The sequence below is a fragment of the Artibeus jamaicensis genome, unplaced genomic scaffold (genome assembly GCF_021234435.1).
Source record: "Artibeus jamaicensis isolate MK-2021 breed Jamaican fruit bat unplaced genomic scaffold, CSHL_Jam_final contig_332, whole genome shotgun sequence".
Classification (NCBI taxonomy): Eukaryota; Metazoa; Chordata; class Mammalia; order Chiroptera; family Phyllostomidae; genus Artibeus; species Artibeus jamaicensis.
This window is the reverse complement of record NW_026521788.1, coordinates 14,350,275-14,369,917: the sequence shown is the minus strand read 5'-3', so window position 1 is coordinate 14,369,917 and position 19,643 is coordinate 14,350,275. Positions and strand designations below refer to the sequence as shown.

At 39.9% G+C, this 19,643-nt stretch overlaps 1 protein-coding gene across 10 annotated transcripts in view; it reads left to right on the top strand.

Annotated features, from left to right (window-relative positions):
- Nucleotides 1-19,643, top strand: part of RHOBTB1 (Rho related BTB domain containing 1) — a 114,905-nt gene that overhangs the window by 52,231 nt on the left and 43,031 nt on the right. For 6 of the 10 annotated variants that reach the window (XM_053663879.1, XM_053663878.1, XM_053663880.1 and 3 more), the window contains one exon: nt 1,322-1,372. The exons of 3 other annotated variants lie outside the window; for them this stretch is intronic. The gene's annotated coding sequence lies outside the window, so the exon portion shown is untranslated. Of the gene's footprint in view, nt 1-1,321; nt 1,373-3,849; nt 3,943-19,643 lie in introns of those variants that run through there. One more of the 10 variants, XM_053663881.1, reaches the window with a different exon arrangement.

The window sequence follows — 19,643 nt, the reverse complement described above, 5'->3', positions numbered from 1 at the left end:
AGAAAGTTAGAAGCGAGCGCCAAGCACAGGGTTTTGACTTGGCTTTGCACGTCAGCACACAAGCTGTGCCTTTTGAGCTGACTGTACACATTTGCTGGGGGGAAAAATGCATGAAGGTTGATATATACACAAAGGCACCCAGACCTTCCTAGGAGGATCTAGGAAGACCAAAAGAGTCTGCTTGACTTTGAACTTTCCCCAGCCTGCGCTGTTCATTCAGGTCTGTTGGACCCCAGCCAGATGCTCAACTTGAGGTTTCTCTGGTTTGGGACTCTCCCACCCCCCAGCCAGGCTCTCTTGCATGTTCTACACTGAACTAGTATCGTCTCTAAACTGCAAAGATACTGTGATCATTAGTTTTCACCCTTGTATACCCTCTCTATCCACAGATATACATGGCCAATAATCTGTGTTTGTCTGATCTCAGGCAAACTCTGGGCTTTTCCAAATGTACACTAAGTTTGTTTACAAACACTCTTTAGAAATTTGGAATTACATTTTATTTCCAATAACTTCATAGATGCCTAAAGAGTTTCTGTTTGCTAGAAAATAAACACAAGTTCTCCTCTGTATAAATAACGTCTGCATCCTACTCTGCAGGTGGAGCGGGCAGTAAACTTTTCAATTAAACAGGGTTTCCTCTCAGGTTCCTGGCTCATACCTGGACATTTTAGTGGGAAGGGGGTTTAACCAGTTAATTCCATCTGGAAGACTGAAATAATGACAAAGCAATAAAAACATGGTCAGTATTCTTCTAAACTTGCCCATTGACCGTTAGTTACTTCCCAAAGTTTGGAAGGTGGTGTAAAAGTGAAGTACAAAAGGCTGTGTGTGACCAAGGGGCAGAAATAGAAACATGGGCCGTTTGATGTCATTGGCTCAATTACACCGCTTATTGACTATTCAAGTATAATTTAATAGGAAAAAAGCAGAATCATTTGGACGTTAGCTTATGATAATATTGTCTAAAAATGTTATTTTGGAGGAATAGCATGTCCGCTTCTATCACTTCTTTATTTTAAAATGCCTAAGAAGTTTTCCTTGTTCCTATCCTTGGGTTTGTGGCCAAATGCTTTTTTTGTAACATCCCTAAGTGCTCAGAAATATATTCTCACAAATGCTACAAAATGTTAACCTAGCTATTTCAGGATGTATTTGACCCAAAGAAATGCTACTTCTGCATTGGCACCTAACAAAATTGAAGCAGATTCTACCCCTTTGGGGGAGGGGATGAAAACAACATATGTTGAAAATTTTAGTGGCTCCTCATGTGTTCCTGGCAAGCAGTAAGATTCATAAAGTGTTTCTCTCTTTCGTGCAGGTAAGTCCAGCTGTGAGCAGAGTGTTGTATTGTTCCCTTCCAGAAAGCCAGGTTAGTGCCTTTGTATAAATCCATGACCACAGGTTAAATCTTATTACTAATTCTGAGCATGCATTTTCGATCAAGTTTCTTAGTCGACTTGTCTTACAACAATTTGCTTTTATCGTATTTTAATAGAATAATTTGTGAACATCATAAGTTGAATGATTATTGACTTACTCTCTTTATGAGTAAAGTGGTACCAACATGGACCTTACATCAGTTTGTTCTTTAGAAGACTATCTTGGAGGGTGAGGGGGCTGAATAGCTTAGAAGACTGGAGATCTGGGGGCTTGATCATTGAGGTTTCCCTTCTATCCTAATCTTAACATTCCAGAGCTAGAAGAAACTGGATATGGTAACAGTTGACATTTTTGAGCACGAACCAAAGTCCAGGTAATGCGTTGCATTCTTTACATTCACGTCCTCATTCTGCATCTAAAAAAAAAATCCCTTTGATGTGAGATTGCTATCTTGACTCCCAAACAACAGATGACGAATGGGAAGTTCAAAGACGTTAGAAAAATGTTCAATTCCTAGTTCTAGAAAGTGGAAGAAATACAATTTTAAAAAAGTTCTATTGTACTCTAAAACCTAAACTCTCTAGTTGAAAAGTTCTTCTCCAGTAGGGAAACTGGGGCCAACAAAGGTTAAATGACTTACCTAATGTGTCTTAGTAATTACAGTTTATATTATACTGTCACACACTTTAGTCATTTCTAAAGTCTAAATGACTTTAGAAAAAAGTCATTTTCTAAAGTAAAACAGTGAAATAATAAATATTCATGTCTACTTTCTGGCATGGGACCGTCAAAGATTGAAGAGTGTTTTTGTCATGAGATCTTTGGTCTTAAGGAACATACAAATAAATTTAGAAGGCAAGATTGCAAACATTCATGTATGAACAAATTAGAGAATAAATCAAGATCCATATATACCTAAAAGGCTGAATAGGAAGTCATTGGTACATTTATGAGAAGTTCAGCATTTTCCACTCTGTGGAATCATTCAACTTATGATGTCATTGGAAAAAATATTCCAGTACATATTTTGTCTGGATAGATGATAAATGGCTAAGAGTTTAAGACAAGACAGAATGTAGACTTTCAACCAAACAGAGAGACTCTGCAGTCGTCTAGAGCCACTAAATTACAGTACAGCATCTCAGACTTAAAGGCGTTACTGCTTCCAAAGCATTGCAACAAAATTGTGAGCTGTTTGAATATGCAGAGCACCTTTGAGAAAGCATTACAATTTGGCATGTTGTACTAGTACTGTGTTCTTTTTGGAACCTCCATTTGTCTGAAATGTGCCATGTAATAGATTTGGATATATAATAGATAAACCCCAACCCAAACCCTGAAAATGGTCAATATTTAAAAATGAAGACATTTTCAGTTTTTGCCTAGGTTGGTGGTCTTCTCATCTTCCTTTTCCCTACTTTTTATAGAATAATTTGTAGTGATTGTTTATCTTTCTTAGGGAGTATTATATAAAGGACTAATAAAAAAGAAATGGGAAAAAACTACTAAAGAAAACCTTAATATGTCATCTTTTTTTTAATGTACTGATACTGTCAACTCAAGCTAATAGCCCTAAAAGCTTAATTAGTTAAGATATACTTTTAAGCATTTAATGGGTTGTTATAAGACATGCTATAACATCTTTGTCCTGTAAAAAGTTGTTACACAGTTTATCATTATAAAATAGCACTATACTGGGAAATTGTCATAGAGTGTATTATTACAAAAGAGCATTATTATACTGGGAAGATCCTATTACAGGTTGGGACTTCAGCATCTACTGATTGTTGACCATAAATATATCAGTATAACCACTATGAACCTATAATGACTTAACGAGTAAAATTACACTCTGAATCATATAATGTTAGCACCAAAAGAGATCTTAGAATTTGTGTGATATCTTTAATGCTAACTTAATTAGAAATCAATGTTCTTTTTTTTTTTTGAACTTTACAAAGTTTTAGTGTATATGCTTGACTCATCTCAAAACATGACTGGGAATACATAAAATTTTACTCTGTTTTTGCTCAGGAAATTTACCTATATAAAACAGAAGAATTAAAAAAATCTTTCTTCTTCATTTTAAAAAATGGGCAGTTCAATTTCATTACTATTACTTGGGCTTTTTGTGATGGGGCTGATTCAAAGATTCATTCAGGTGATCTGAATCTGGTTCTTACATTCATCTTTTTTTCCTCCACCCAAGCTTTCCCAACCTCACAACACCAAAAAAGAAACTTGGAGAAAGAAAGAAAAATAAGTCACAAAAAGTAGTGTAGAAAGGGACAGGAAGTGGCGGAGGGTGTGTGTACAGGTGGAGGAGAGGTGGAAGGGAAGGGGGAGGACATGAGGCAATTGCTCAGATGGATGGCGCGTGTGTGGATTAGTTATTTACATGTCATCATCAGACTTGTTTGGTGTTTTATTATATAAGCAAAGTGAGTCACCTTCTCCTTTTCCTAGAAGCTTTTGTTCCTGTGCACATAGGGCAGAAATTGGGGTATGACAGCCACACTTTCCAAATGTCCAAGGAGACTCTGGTCTTCAAATACTTTGGTAAGGTTTTACTGATTCAGGGGTGAATTGAAAAGTTTTTAAAAAGAAAGAGAGAGATGCCAATATGTCCACAAGAAGCAATTACATTTCTCCCTTCTGCATCTGAATTTACTTACTGCACAGACACTGTTCCTGACAAGTTCCCAGTTCTAATGAGGTTACCATCTTAGGTTCCACCCCTCTGGAGAAATTTCCCTTGAATTGATACCCAACCATAGTTCCAACTCCTAACTACCACTGGAAAATCAAAAACCAACACTTGTGCTCCTACTAGAAGCCAGACACTTTTACTACATGACAGCTGATGTTCATTAGCAATTTCAATTTTACAGAAGCAAAATAGGGAATTCAGATATGTGAAGTTAAAAAGCTAATAGGAGATAGAACTTGGATTTTCACCCAGATCTAAGAACTTGTCAATATATTCATATTAAAGGAGTGTCTAGAAATGAAAACAACACTTTAAACCATTTTATTCCAGGTTATTCCTGAAGATGGTAAAGTATAGGAGTTGCATAATTATTTTTATGTTTTTTTTTTAAGTTTAATGTAACTTGAACCATATAGCAGGCTTGCCTCAACAAATTTGTTAACCCTTCGGGTCATTTCTAATACTTTTTGGTGGAAGTCTCTATCTTAAACTGTTGAGTCATGGGAGGGTTGAATCATGGATGCAGAAAATTCTTAAGGTACTCAGTCCAACCTCATGTCCGTGAAAAAGAACTGCCACCTAGAGAACTGTTAGAAGGTACTCACTCTCACAGTTAATAAGTGACACATCTGAAGTGGAACCCAGGCTTCCAAGTCCCAGCTCAGGGTTCAGTTCTATTACATAACGCTGGCCGAAAAATGCCAAGTCATCTAAACCCTCCAACTTAGCCAAAATTACAACCATCAACTATGCAATATATCCGAAACCTAAGATACATCCAGAAATGGGTGATAAGAGGATCCAGCAATGTAAAGATATGCTGGGTACTAAGAGAACCCTCACTTATCTTCATTGGCACTGATAGAGAACAATCCTTTCCTCTTATTCAGGACATAGCAGCCCCATACTCTGATCCCTGCCAAGCTTTGTTGAGCAATTTGCTTTAATCCAGTAAGGAACTCTTTAATTTTCTCTGTGGAGCTCCAGATTCTTACTACGTGACGTGGCTGAAGTACTTTCTTGGAACCTCATTTTTCTGATCTGTAAAATAGGGACAGTATCACCCCACCCAGATAATGATGAGGGTGTCATGAAATCACACACATGGAGCACATGGTAGGAATTCAATAAGGGTTAGTTCTCTTCTTAGCCATCCTAGATTATTTCAGGGGAAAATGTTGTAACACATTAAATCGGTTCTACCTCTTTACCCCTAAATGTACTGGAGTCCTTTGAAATCTGGTATCACAATGGATGGTTTTAGTAGCTTTTTACCTTGGGTAAAAACAGGCACAATGCTCTTTCTGGTACCACTGGCCCAATCACAATTACATTTGATTTGTTTTCTTTACACAGGATTGCCAAAGTTTACTTGAATTATTCCACTGTTCCAGTTTCTGCCACAACTAATGTAACAAGCTCCTCTTGGAGATCTGTGGCCCTCATTTCCTTCCAGACACTATTTTAGTATCTAACATGTTTCCCACACAGACCTTTGCATCTCAAAGCAGCTATAATATTTTCAACCAAATAACTAAGAAATTATTCTCAAAGAATAGTGTTGCCAGTAGAACATTTTTGCTTTCAACTTCAAAATATGTGACACCTTCCTGCCATCATTTCAGTTAACCCTAGCGTTGAGTATTTCCTGTGTGCTGGCCCTGGCTTTACTTTTTGTCCCGTGTTGCTGACTGACATATTGATAGCAAAGGCATAAGCACTACAGTTTCCCCCTTCACCCTCAGCACTTGATAACTACCTTGGCCTAAATGACATCTCTGGTAAGTGTCTCATCACACTCCTCTCCCCAGCTGCCCCACTCTGCCATGTGGCACTCGCTGCCCTGATGTGACTTTTCCAAGCAGAGTCTTTGGCAACATGTCCTATTCATCACGTACAAGGAAGAAAGCTACTGTGATAATTTTTTTCTTTTTTGCACTTTTTTTCCTCTTTAAATTCATAATCTGAGTGACCTAGAATAGCCTTTATTTTTCTAGGGGTACAGTTGCCCTTTCAGTGTTTGACACATGTATGTTGCAAGATGTAGGTCCTTTTCCTCAGGTGCAGGGGTAGCAATTATGTGTTTTCCCCAAGTGTTGTGAAGTGGCTAAACTGGTTTTAGATGCTGAAAGATCACTAATCGCTAGATTGTCCCTAACCTTATTACGAATCTCACATTGGTTATATAAGTTTCAGCTCATACCATGGAGGGGTTTTTTAAAGAATCTTTATTTATTCATTTGAGACAGAGGGGAAGGCAGGGAGGGAGAGACACACCAATGTGTGGTTGCCTCTCGCGCGGCGTCTCCTACTGGGGACTTGGCCCACGGTCCAGGCATGTGCCCTGACTAGGAATCTAACTGGAGACCCTTTGGTTCACAGGCCAGGGCTCAATCCACTGAGCTGCACCAGCCAGGGCCCAAGGAGTTTATTTTTAAATCAGGGCTTCTCAAACTTTAGTGTGCATACGGATCACCTGGGCATCTTGATAAAATGCAGATTCTGATTCATGAGTTCTGGGGTATAGCCTGAGATTAGGCGTTTCCCACAAGCTTCCCAGGGGTGTCAGTTCTGCTGGTCTGAGAACCGCGTTGTGAGTGGTGAGGTTCTAAAGTACAGTCGTTACTATACCTTATGCTAAAACTCATGCCTTAAAATTAGACTCCCACCTTATTTTGTTTGCTAGTTTCTTAAATCATAATAAAGAGTCATGGAATCTTAAATATGGGAGGAATGTAGACAGAGGTGTGCTGATAAATCAACCAGCTCTCTGGAAAAAAATGCATTTATGTGCTTACGTAAGTTGATCATAAATTTTACTGACATAAAGAATGTGTATAGCGTATAATTTACAAACAGTAACGAAATATACAATACTCTTTATTGTAAATTCCATATAGCCCATTGGGTTTCACAGAATGTTGTTGGTTTTTTGCAGAAGTCTTTTATCCAAAGCCTACCTGTGATACAATTGATAAAGAGGTGTAACTCACACATAAACATTGGCTGATAGTTTTCTTAACGTTAGACAAAGGTGAAACAGCAAAGTCACATGTCAGAACTGTATACATCTATTAAAAATATGAATGACTTCTTCACTGAACCAGATAATGGTTTTTTAATACTGTAAGGATATTTTCTTAGATGTGCTATTCACAGTATAGCAGCTACACATACAATGCTTTTAAGTGTAATCTATATTATTAACAGTTTTTAATCATTTTCTTAAGACAATCTCCAGATCATTAAAGATTTCATGCAGTGGTTGGTAACTTCTGTTGTATAAGTACTCCCCCACAGCCAGTGTCGAGCTATCGTTAAGACAGAGCATAGAAAAGCACTGGGGCAGTAACACACCACTATCCAGTAGTTTCACCTTGCAGATAAAATTGGCATTACTAACCTCACAAATACAAACAACAGTACAATGTAGTAAAATAATAGAAAATGATGAGTTTTTAATATTTAAGACCTCTTTTAGCATAATTTATTTAATCAAAACTTTAATTATTAATACAGACCCTATTTTAACAGGCTTGCAAAAATCCTAAAATCTTCACAACCAGCTCTCGTGGGGGAATAGGGACTGGCTCCAGCACGTGACTAGGTGTAGGTTATCTGTTCCAGTGGCCCTCAGCCTTTGCTACACTTCGGCATACCCCAGGAAATACGTAACCTACAGCGTTAGTCAGTCTGCATGAGGGCCCAGGAATCGGAATATAAAACATTTCACTGCTATGTATCTTATTTAAAGAAAAATACACGAATCATAAGTTCATTGCTTAAAGAATTGCCGCAATCTGCACATATGCACATAACCAGCACCCACACACAGAAACAGCACATCGCCACCCAGAAGGCCTTCTGAAACCCCTGTTCTGTCACTGCCCAACTGGAGAACCACTGTCTTAATTTCTAAAGCCATCAGTGAGTTTTGCCTGGTTTTGAACTTTTATAGAAACAAAATCTCTTTTGTGTCAGCCTTTTCCCCTGAGAGCTATGTTTGTGTTATGTAGCAGTCGTTCATGCGTTTTTAGTGCTGTGTAATATTTCTTTCTGTAAATAGACTTCAGTCTTGGATTGCCTTCTCTGCACTCCTTCTCGTCTCATTTATTTCTCATACAGTATGACCAAGGCCATTGATTCTTTCATGTGACAGTGAGCTTCTAGCACCATAAGCCATGAAGCTGTGCTTCCTTCCAGGACAGAGTATTCTCCTGGCTCTTTTTGTATAGGTTCACCAACTCCCCCTTTCATCAAGACATCTGCTCTCATGTGCTCTAAATTGGAGTGAGAGTTGGCCTTACATCAATAGTGTGGAGAAATAATAGACATGATGGAGATGTAGCCAAGGCTAAATTTGGCAGCAAATCATTCAGGCTCCTAGAAAGAGGATTCAAGGAAGGGAATTGTTTCCTTTGTGTGTATTAAACAAAAATTAACAATGAACCCCTAGAATATTTTAGATTCTAATATATTTTTTAAAAATCTGTTTATTTGAAGTAGACCAGGGACCCTTTTCTGAAAGAGAATTGAAATCTCTCAAGTGTGATGATTTGCTCTGAAAAGATTAGAGAAGGAGATTATCATGTTGTGTTGCTCCTGCCCTGGTGTTCTGCAACTGTTCTGGCTGCATTGTTCTAGGCGGAGTAACTATGTAGTTTTCTTGTTTGGGCTTATTGAGGTGATAGATTCTTCTTTGATGTAAGTTAAGGGAGTTGAATGACCCTGAGCTCCAAAATTATATTGATGATGAGTGGGATGTCTGCTCAGAATCAAGAGTTTCCAGGAACAGCAGGACTATTTCCTATGACATGAAAGGCACTTCACATAAAGCTCTCAAGGTACGCAGAGAGAAGGTCAAGAGTAGACGTTATTCCATAGAATAAAAGAAGAATGTCCCAGTCTTGGGTTTTTCTACTTTCTCACCCTCACCTTTTTTTGAAACTCATTGTTATAAAAGAACACATGTCCACTAAAGAAAAGATGGGATATATAGATAAGAAAAAACATAAAATCCATTATAAGACTAATTGGCATTCATATTTTAATGTATCTCTATACCAAATGTTTCTTATGTATATTTAGGCACATAATATATAATGTTATTCTGTAAATATTTTTATAATCTTTTTTCTTTAAAGATTTCCCATGAATATCTAACTATAATAATAAATGTACTCCTATAACACAGTTTGGGTGGCTATATACTCTCTTATTATCTGGACATTTATTGTTGTTGTTTTAACCAATCCACTGTAGTTGTATTTCTGAAATTGTTTCTAGTATTTTTATTTCCACAAACAGTGATATGACGGACATCCATTTTAATGGAATCTTTTTGTATATCCTAATTATTTTCCCAGGAGTGAAGTCTTATAACTGGTGAAAGTTATGGACATTTTAAAGTCTACTTTGAGTGTCACTTGCACTCCTGAATAACGGTAGCATCTTCCACTGCCACAAATAGTGCCCCATCCTGCTTTTTAAACGTGTACAATCTCTCATGTAATACCTTCCACCAAGAGTTGGAAAATATAGGAACATGTCCTGAAAACACCAGCAAAAATCTACATATTGATGTCAGCCAGTAATCTTGAATAAAATATGAGATTTTAAGCAGTCTGGGTTTTGTCCACCAGCACTTTTGCATTTATGCACTAACTTTGCTAGGAAATTCTAGGGGGAACAAAACCGTTTTCTTCATTAGCTTCAATCAGAGCATAACCTAATCCTAACTGTCATATTATAGTCTCATAAATGATTAAATGCAATTGTGTATTGTCATCATATCTGAGGTTTCACAGCACGTGGTCTCTCTGGTAGTACAAAAGCTGGCCCAGTGACATCTTTAGAAAATGCCTTCATTGGAAAAGTTGCCACAGAACCCTATGGAGACTTTTCTTCATAAGGATGGATTTTTAAGCACGTTTTGTCTGCAGATTTGATTTTAACTTTCTCAGACACAATTTTGACTGTTTAAAGGCTTGACCAGTATTTTAATTATTCTTGTCAAAGTTTCCCGATTCAGTCCTTGGCAAAGACTCACCCACGTGAAGACTACAAACCCTCCAAATCTGGTGTGTAGGGTCTTTTGTTGCCATTTTAACTTTTAAAAAATTACAAAGTATAACATACATAGCAAAATATATAAAGATCACAAATGGACAGTTCCATGAATTTTTGCAAAGCCAAACTACCTGTGGAACCAGCACCTAGATCAAGAGCACCCCAGGCGTTCCGCTTCTCTTCACCACCCCACTGCACTCTCGGGGTGTTTGAAATGCTTTACTGTCTGTGTTCAGGGTAAGCCATTCATTTATAGAATTTGATTTTATACGAGCTAGCTGCGGTCAGCTTTGCTGGAGCTATCTTCCTTATAACTGAAGATGTATAGAATCTGCCTTAACAAGTAAAGATTGCAATATGAGTTTGTGCACCGAGTGTATATCAGTATGTGCTTTTGATTTGCAGGTACACAAATGCTATACACATACAGTGTGTATACTAACAAGTTAGGGATTTCTTTCTTCTTAATGAGTGTAAAATTGAATTATACTACATCGATCCAAGCTTAAAATATCTTACTTGATTTTCACAGAATAGTTCATGTGCTATGTTTCCAAACAGTGTTCTTAAAATTACTCATTTCAGTACTAAAAGTATTGTCTTTGAACACTCAAAATTTAAGAGCCAAGAATTTTTCATCTTCTTCTTGAGATGGAGTTGTTCATATGTGTCCTGGGTGTCCACACCTGTCTCTATATCATTCGATTTTTGTCTGATACTCAGCAAGATATCTTTACTTCAGAGTCTGAGTCAGGAAAAAAACAGGTTTTACAGGCTCACTATGCTTTATAAGTATATGGTTTTGAAAAATAATTTATACATCATCAAAAATCATGTCTTACACTGAATTGTATCAGAGTACCATTAGTAGAATTAACAAAGAATGGCTATATTTACATACTCATTACTTTTGTAAAAGCTAAAATATTTCCTCATTATAGAAGTGATACATGTAAAAACATTATTCAGTAGTAAAAAGTAATGAAGTACTCATACATGCTGCAACATAGATGAACTTGAAAACATGCTAAGTAGAAGACAGACACCAAAGACGATGTATTATATGATTCTGTTTATAAGAAATGTCTAGAACAGGCAAATCCATAGAGGTAGAAAGTAAACGAGTGACTTCCAGAGCTGAGACGAGGGGAATGGGAATGGCCACTAGTGAGCACAGAGTTTCCTTTTGAGATGATGAAAATGTTCTAGAGTTGGAGAGTGAGAGCGGTTTTACAATTTTGTGGATACAATAAAACATCCTGAATTGTACGCTTTAAAAGGGTGAGTTGTATGGCATGTGAATTTTATCTCTGTTTGCCAAAGGTGTAATATATTTTTACTGCAAAAAATTTGGAAACCAAAAGAAAGTAGAAAAATTGTAGCAAGTTCGAGTGCCGTTGTTCGGCAACAGCCGCTCTGGTCTGTTGAGTGTCTCCCTTCCATTTTTTTCCTCCAATGTATTGTTGTTGCAGGAGGAAGAGGTTGGTGTTGCTTCTCTTTAGATGACAGAGATGCTGATTATTAAATGATAAGTATTCACATATTAATGCTCACCCATTTCCCCTTCCCCCGGAAAATGGTGGGTGCCAAGGAAGGTCCATTTAGTTGGCAGAGGGGAATAAAGGATAGAAATGCAATTGGCCAGCCCTGTAAGAGGGGAAGGAGAAGCACCTGAAAGGAAGAGATCTGGGTTCTTCCCGAGAGGCAGAGAGACAGATCTGAGCAGTTGCTATGAAACGTGGGACTCCTTTTTAGGAGTTTTGCTGCAACATGCCTGATATATTATGTAAACCCCATTTCAGATATGTCAGTGTGCTAAGGTGCTACTTCAACAGAAAGACTTGGGAAGAGGTCCCAATTTTATCTGAGTTACACATATCTGCTCATTTTATGTAGTTTCCATCAATTATGTTTCAGATTACTCTCCTGCACTTTCCCTCTCATAGTATAACATTAGCATTTCTCTGCGTTATTGCAAGCACAATGTAAACATAACATTAAATCATGACAATCTTAATAGATAAGACAAATTGAGCCTCTCTTAATGGCAGGCACGGTGATTAAAATACTTTACAAGCATTATCTACTTTAATCTTCACAACAACCCATTGTGAGAGGTAATTATCTCCAGTTTAAAAGTAAGGAAATAGAGGCTTAGAGAGATTAAGTAGTTTGCCTACTTATAGCCTCATCTGCTATTAGTTTATATACTTGCATTATCTTATTTTTTATGATCAAGTACATGAATCAGATTACTTTTTAAATTTTTCTTCTGCTGTTTCTTATAGTATATCTACTTCAATAGACATTTCCTCTGTATCTTTATCTAATTGCTTGTCCTTTTCTATGTGTCAGGGTTTTTAATAGAGCATATGTTGAATGGCCTCTGTTTATTCAATTCATATTTTTTTAAAAAAGGATTCATTTTGACCAAAGAGCAAAGTATATTCCAAATGCCTGGATAACCTAAGGTTCTGTCAGAGGCCAAGGTGGGGCTCCATAGTGACCCAGGAGCCAGCCCAGCTCTGGAGTGCACAAGCAAAGCTATTCAGTGCGGTACAGTTTGAAAGAACTTTGGAAGGTGAGATAAGGACAAAGATGAGTAATTTCATCACCGAAGATGTACAAGTGTTCAGTCTTAGAGGTTGCACGCCCTCGCCCCACTCCCTCTCACATTAATGTCACAAGATCAGTCACTCCCGCTGCAATGTCAAAGCTGAAATGGCATGGTTGAACAGGCTGGAGAAAGCAAAACCAGAGTCTTTTCCATGCTCCATGCTGTCTGTCTGGTCCATTGTAAGCAAGGGACAATCACTGGGGCTGTTCCCTGCCCATGGCAGTATACTGGTTTCCTAATGGCTTTTCAGTGGCTCCACAACCTACTCTTTCCACCCTTGTCCCATGTCAAGCAGTTATCATTATAACAATGTAATAATTGTATATTATGGGCATCTATCCTGAACAGCATCCTGCTTACTGCCCAGGCAAACTCTGTTCCCTGTGGAAATGGGCTGTCTGCTGGTCTCCAGGGACCTTCTCACTTGGCTCCATAGAAATGAATTTGGCAGAAATCCTTCACATTTCTGGTATATGGTTGCTCCTTATCCTTAGCTTCTGGTACTGTCATGAATTCTGATATCTGAGGTTAATTTTAGTGAGACGTGGGTAGAGGGGGATCCAAAGCCTTGAAGTCCAGCTGATTGCTTATCATGATGTGGCTCTTGCAGGCATAGATTGAACTCCCTCATGCAAGAATCACTTTCATTTCAATTATAATTGTTCTTTGTATGTGGTGGATACATGCACCTGCCTTTTTCCCTTTTCCTTTAGCCAAGTCGTGGCTCACCGAAAAGCATCAGGAATTTTTTCAGTTAGCATGTTAAAGTCTAAAAGTGGATGAGAATTCTGTAAGGCCCTTATATGTAAATGCTGTTAAGATTCATAAATTGATTCTAGGTACCAACGTGCAATACGTGATACTTCCTTTTCTTCTTCTGAATCAGATCTGGCCCTAAAGCACTCCTGCCAGACCTCTCCCCTGCCCCACCTTTCCGTTTGGTGAAGGGGCCCGGGCCTTGCTCCCTGGTGGTTCCCATGGTTACTGATGCTTTTCCTGATGAGGAGCCATGGCTGGTGCGATGCCATCTGTCAAACACCACTCTCATGATGAGTCACACAGATGTCCCTCAAGGTGTTCCTCTCACCCACTGCAGGCTTAGCCACATGCCACTGTTTTCGAGGCCACAGGCTTAATGATCATCCATCAGAGACAGCCGAGTGCAAGTTCTCTGCCAGCCCCAGGTGGAAGTTTTCCTGAGGAGGGAGGAGTGGCTGTATTTTTATATTCTATTGAAATAATGTTTACTGAAAGCCGCATATGGCCAAGGCACTACGGAAACGTTTGAGGATTTAACGGTGACTAACAGTTTCTGTTGTCAAAAATGTATAATCCTGGTGGCGTGAAAGGGAAATACGTATAAGCACAATTATTAATATTACAAATGGGAATGCCATAAACACAGTATAAAGGGAGTGTGTTTTAAGTGCATTGAGTGCATCAGAGCTTCCTACCTGGTCCTCCTGCCGCCGCTTGCTTGCCCTGCAGCGGGCTCTCCACACGGCAGTCTCAGGGTATCCGTGACACTTCTCAAAAGCAAGTCGGAACCTGTTACTCCTCTGCCTACAGCAATGCAGTGGCTTCTCACTGATGTGAGAATAAATCCATTTATTTTCATCTAGAATAAAATCCAACTCCTGACTGTGGCCTAAAAGGCAGTGTGTGATCTGGCCCCGCCTGCCTTCCCGGCCTTTCATTTCACCAGATCCCCTCATTCCCGCTTTTCTGGGCCTGCTTCTTTCCCATCTTGTGGCCAGACCCTTCTCATTCGTCCAACAGTAGGAAGATGGGGCTTCCCCGCAAGACCCTACCCATTATTTTCTCCCATAACACCCATTTGTGTTTTTTTTCTTCAAGAAACTTAACAGATGTAGGATTGCATCTTCCTGTTCAATTGTCTCTCCCCACCTGACTGTGAGGTTCCTGAGGGCAAGCACTACACCTGGCCTATTCGCTGCTGTGTACCTGTAGGCCTGGCACCCACTAAGTGCTCAATCTGTATTTCTTTAACTAATTAAGACTGCCTGAGTCCTAAAGGTGGAGGACAGGTCCAGGATCAGGGTCAAGAGAAAGGCCATCTGAGCAGAAGTAATGGCAAAAGTAAAGTCATCGAAGGGGAGGTTACGGGGCATACTTGCAGATGAAGGTAGACAGCCAGCGTGCTTAGAGTACACCACACGGTTTGCTTGTGGTGGTTTTGAAACCTATCCTGGAATTTTTATGCTTTTTTAAGCTAATTTTTTTATCTGTCCTTTATTTTTTTAAAGATTTTATTTATTCATTTTTAGAGAGAGGGGAAGAGAAGGAGAAAGAGAAATATCAATGTGTGGTTGCCTCTCACACGTCCCGTATTGGGGACCTGGCCCACAACCCAGGCATGTGCCCTGACTGGGAATCGAACTGGCAACTCTTTGGTTCACAACCCATGCTCAATCCACTGAGCTACACTAGCCAGGGCTGTTCTTTATTTTTTAACTGGGGCAACATTTGTTAAGTCGCAATGGATAGATAGAAAGTTTTCATCTAATCCTGGCTCACTTCCCTCACTGACATTGAGTTTTAAAAAACACTAGAGAGAGCGTGATCTTGTGTAGGTCTCCATTAACACAGGGCTCTGGCAGATGATGAGTGAATGTTTAAAAAAAGCGCATCTGTATTATCTGCATTCCTGGATTTCTGTGTAGTGTCCTTTCTGTTACTTAATCTCCTCTGTTTTCTGTTTTAATCAAAACATTCAACTGAAAAGAAATAGTGTTGATTTGAATGATGAAAGGCGATTTCAACCTAGAGCTATACTTCTGTGAAGTCTTGATTTAGGGAAGCCCAACCCAGCCCTGCCTGAGTCTCTCCCAGCCCTGGGCCCATTCTCCCTTCCAGCTGAGATGTTTATATTATGCATAAAGCAGCTCCTGCCTGCCTAGCACTGGTGATTAAGAGCTCAGAATAATGAAATCTGCACAGCTGAAACTTGGCTGTTGGCTAGAGTTATTATGCAACTCTTAACATTTCCCTTTTGTTTCTGTCGATAATATAAAATTCCCAGTTTTTTGTTCCACTAGTATTTTTTAATAAACACATTAAGGTATTTCTTCATGCTCAGATTATATGCTTTTCTGAAGGATGAGAAACTTTAGTGGCTGTGCGGTAACATTGCTCTAACTGTCTACCTGAGTAGCTGAGCAGAACTAAAAGTACAAGGCCAATCCGTGGACTTTAGATTTTTGTCTTTAAGAAGATTTCTGGGAGGGTCCGTGGCATCTCCGGCCACAGAAATGGAGATCACATGGAGGGGTAGCAACAGGGGAGTGGGAGGAGGAAAGAGGGGGAGAAGGTACAGATAATAAGTAGCATAGATGGTAGGTAGAAAATAGACAGCGGGAGGGCAAGAATAGAATGGGAAATGTAGAAGCTAAAGAATTTAGGACACATGGACATGAACTAAAGGGGGGAATGTGGGTGGGAGCAGGTGTGCAGGGTGGAGGGGAATGAAGGGGGGAAATGGGACAACTGTAATGGCATAATCAATAAAATATATTAAAAAAATAAAAAATAAAACCTAAAAATAAATACATAATATATAAACCTAAAATACTGGATAAATAAACCTAAAAATAAAAACGTCTTCAACCCCATAAAAAAAAAAGAAGATTGCCCACCATGCCTTAATTAAAATAGCAAATATAACAAGAAACACAGCAAAAGTGATAGTAAAGGGTAGCGTATTCCAATGATAGGGTGATTCAGAGCAATTAGGAGGTGCTTGATGAGATGTCTTAGACCAATGATAAACATTTTTCTGCCCAGCCTCCCTGATGTATGAAATTCCAGTGTTAGAAGGGACTCACGCCTCACCCGAATTCAAACAGTGGCTCTATACCAAGGTGCCCATCTCTGGAGCAATCAGAAATATCTTGTGTTTCATCAGCCACAGTGTCCCTGAATTATGAATTATGGGACAGGACTCCTTGACAGTCATCTAGCTGTAGTGTGACTGAGGGAGTGAATGTGTCTGGCACCTTCTGAGAGCCTCTTAACAGAGGAACAGGAGACCACGAAGGCCATTATCTCAAGGACAGAGGTGGGGATGAAGTTCCACCACAGGAAGGGAAATGATTTGAAGAGGAAACCAGAGCAGCCGCGGTCACATCTATGTCACTGTTTCGCCCATGATTGGCCCTGGCAGGCAGTCACAAACCGGGGGGCCTATGGCCCAGACTGGGCAGTCTGAGAAAGCTTGACAAAGAGGGGCATTGCATACTCATATATTCCACGCAGTCCAGCACACAGTAGCATCCCCAGAAACACGTGATGATTCGTTAAATGCACGAGACAGGCACTTTGAGGATATACCCCAGGAAAAATAAAAAGTTCACAAACCTCCATTCCATGCTTTGCTAATATAGGGGGAAATGGGTGTGTATGTGTGTGTGTTTATCTTTGTGATTGCTTCACTTATTAGTACCGAAGAGAAAGTAAATTAGTGTGTGTGGAGGTGGGGCAGTTAGGGAAGCCTTTTAGAGGAGGTAATATCTGAGTAAGGTTTAAGGAATGAATAGAACTTGCCAGGCAGAAAAGGAATGGTAGAGGGTTAGGAGAGGAAATACGTGTAAAGGTGCTGCGGTAGCAAACATTTAGAATTTGGGCAGTCATTTGTGTGGCTAAATCCTGCTATACTAGTTTCCTATTGCTGAAGTAACAAAGTACCAAAAATGTAGTGGCTTTAGACAGCACAAATATATTATCTTATGGTTCTGGGTTTCAAAAATCTAAAATGGCTCTCCCCGGGCGGAAGTGAAGGTGTTGGCAGACGGTGTTCCTTCCGGAGGCTCCGGGGGAGGAGCTGGCTGCTCACCTTTTCCATCGTCTAGAGGTCCCCCGTATTCCTTAGCTCTGGCCCTTTCTCCATCTCCAGAGCCAGCAGTCTAGCATCTTCATATTCCTTTTGGACTCTGACCTTCTCCCTCCTTCCTCTACATTTCAAGTGCCCTTGTGATTGTGTTGGGCCTTCCCTAAAAATGTAAGATAATCTCCTTATAGTGAGGTCAGCTGATTAGCAACCTTAATTTCACCTGCTACCCTAATCCCCTCAGGCCGTGTAAGGTCCCCCTGTAGGTCCCAGAAATTAGGACATGGACATATCTGAGGGACCATTATTCTGCCTACCACACATGCAGTACAAGGTGTTGAAGGTGATGTGAAGAGAAAACATCATCCATTCATATCAGGCCCCAATATCAGGGGCCTATAACCTGACTTTTTTTTAAATGGAGGTGGCAATGTGCTGGATTTTCCAAGCCAGGTTTTCCATGGGTATGCAGCCAGGTTTTCCATGGGTATGTTTCAGTTAACTCTTGCTACATAACAGATCACCCAAAGCTTGGCGTCTTAAAACAACAATCTCTTCTCCTGATTCTTTGAGATTTGGCTAGGTGACTTCTGAGCTGGCTTCACCCAGACTCCCTCATAAAGCTACATTCAGCTGGAGAGTCAGCTGGGCTGGAAGATCCAAGATGCCTTACACTATGTGGCATTTGGTGAGGCCAGTGGCAGGGCTGCCTCAGTTGCTCTCACTGTGAATTTTCATCCTCTACTAGGCAAGGCCGGCTTTCTTAGATGATGGTCTCACGACAGCATTCCAACAGCATGCAGGTAGTGAGGGCCCTGGGCTCACACAGCATCACATTCTTTTGAGTTTCTCCAGTCAGTCACGAGGCAAATTCGAGAGGAAGGGAAATAGATGATGGGAGTTGCCGCAGTGGCCACAGTTCATCTAGCACAAGAGGCACAATGTTTCTGGATGACAACAGCATGCAGCACATGACCAAAGTATGATGGGCTCACGTAGAGTGTGGCAGGTATCACAGGTGTTGAAAAGGTCAAGAAACTGTGAGGGTAGGGGGTTCGGTGCATCATCCTGTAGCCACAACAAGAAATCCGAGTTGATGGAGAATGTGGAGGAGGGACCTGAAGTTCAGGAGATGACGACAGTGATGGCACAGGCAGATGTGGGACAATAAAGTCCAATGGGGTAATTTGATGGCCAGAGGATCATGACCCCCGTGTTCGGCCTCAGCCTTCTGGATGGTGGGCACTAGTGCCCAGAGCAGCAGCCCACCCTGCACCACCTCACCAGGTCCCTCGCATGCCAGCCCCCATGCTGTCTTGCTCACTTGCCAGTTTTCAAACAAACCTGCCACTTCTGATTTCCAGAGTATGCACGTAGATTCTTCAGTTATTTTAACTTCAGCATCTATGTCCTAAGGATTCAGTGAAAGTATGACATGAAGTTCAAGTCCATTTTGAATAAGAAGACTACAGAGCTGCCATAGTAGCAGGTTACCAATGTCAGTTTTTCTAGGTTTTCTTTTTCTTGATACCTTTTTGGTCTCCCCAGCTGTGTATCTAAAGGCAAAAGGGTATCTGCACAGATCTGCAGGATTTATGGTGGTGAAATTTATTAATAGTGCTACATGAATAATATTTATTACTCTCATTCTGGGTAAATAAAGATTAGAAACCAGATAGCCATTATCCAGATGGTCCCAAGAGCTCATTCAACCATAAGAGTACCAGATATGAATAAATTAGAGCCTGTAACAAGAAAAATAATATTGCACATTTTCATAATTGCTACCATAATTTAATGTTCACTTGTTTATGTGTAACAGATGAACAGTCAGTCTGCAACCATATATGTGTAGTATGAGTTTACACCCTTGGCTGTAATTTCATGCCCTTGAAATGCTGTTTAGATTATAACAGAATAACTTTCTACACACACACACACACACACACACACACACACGGAAAGGTCTTCCGTATTCAAAAGTCCAGAAAACCTTTCCTCAACATCCCATGTGTAAA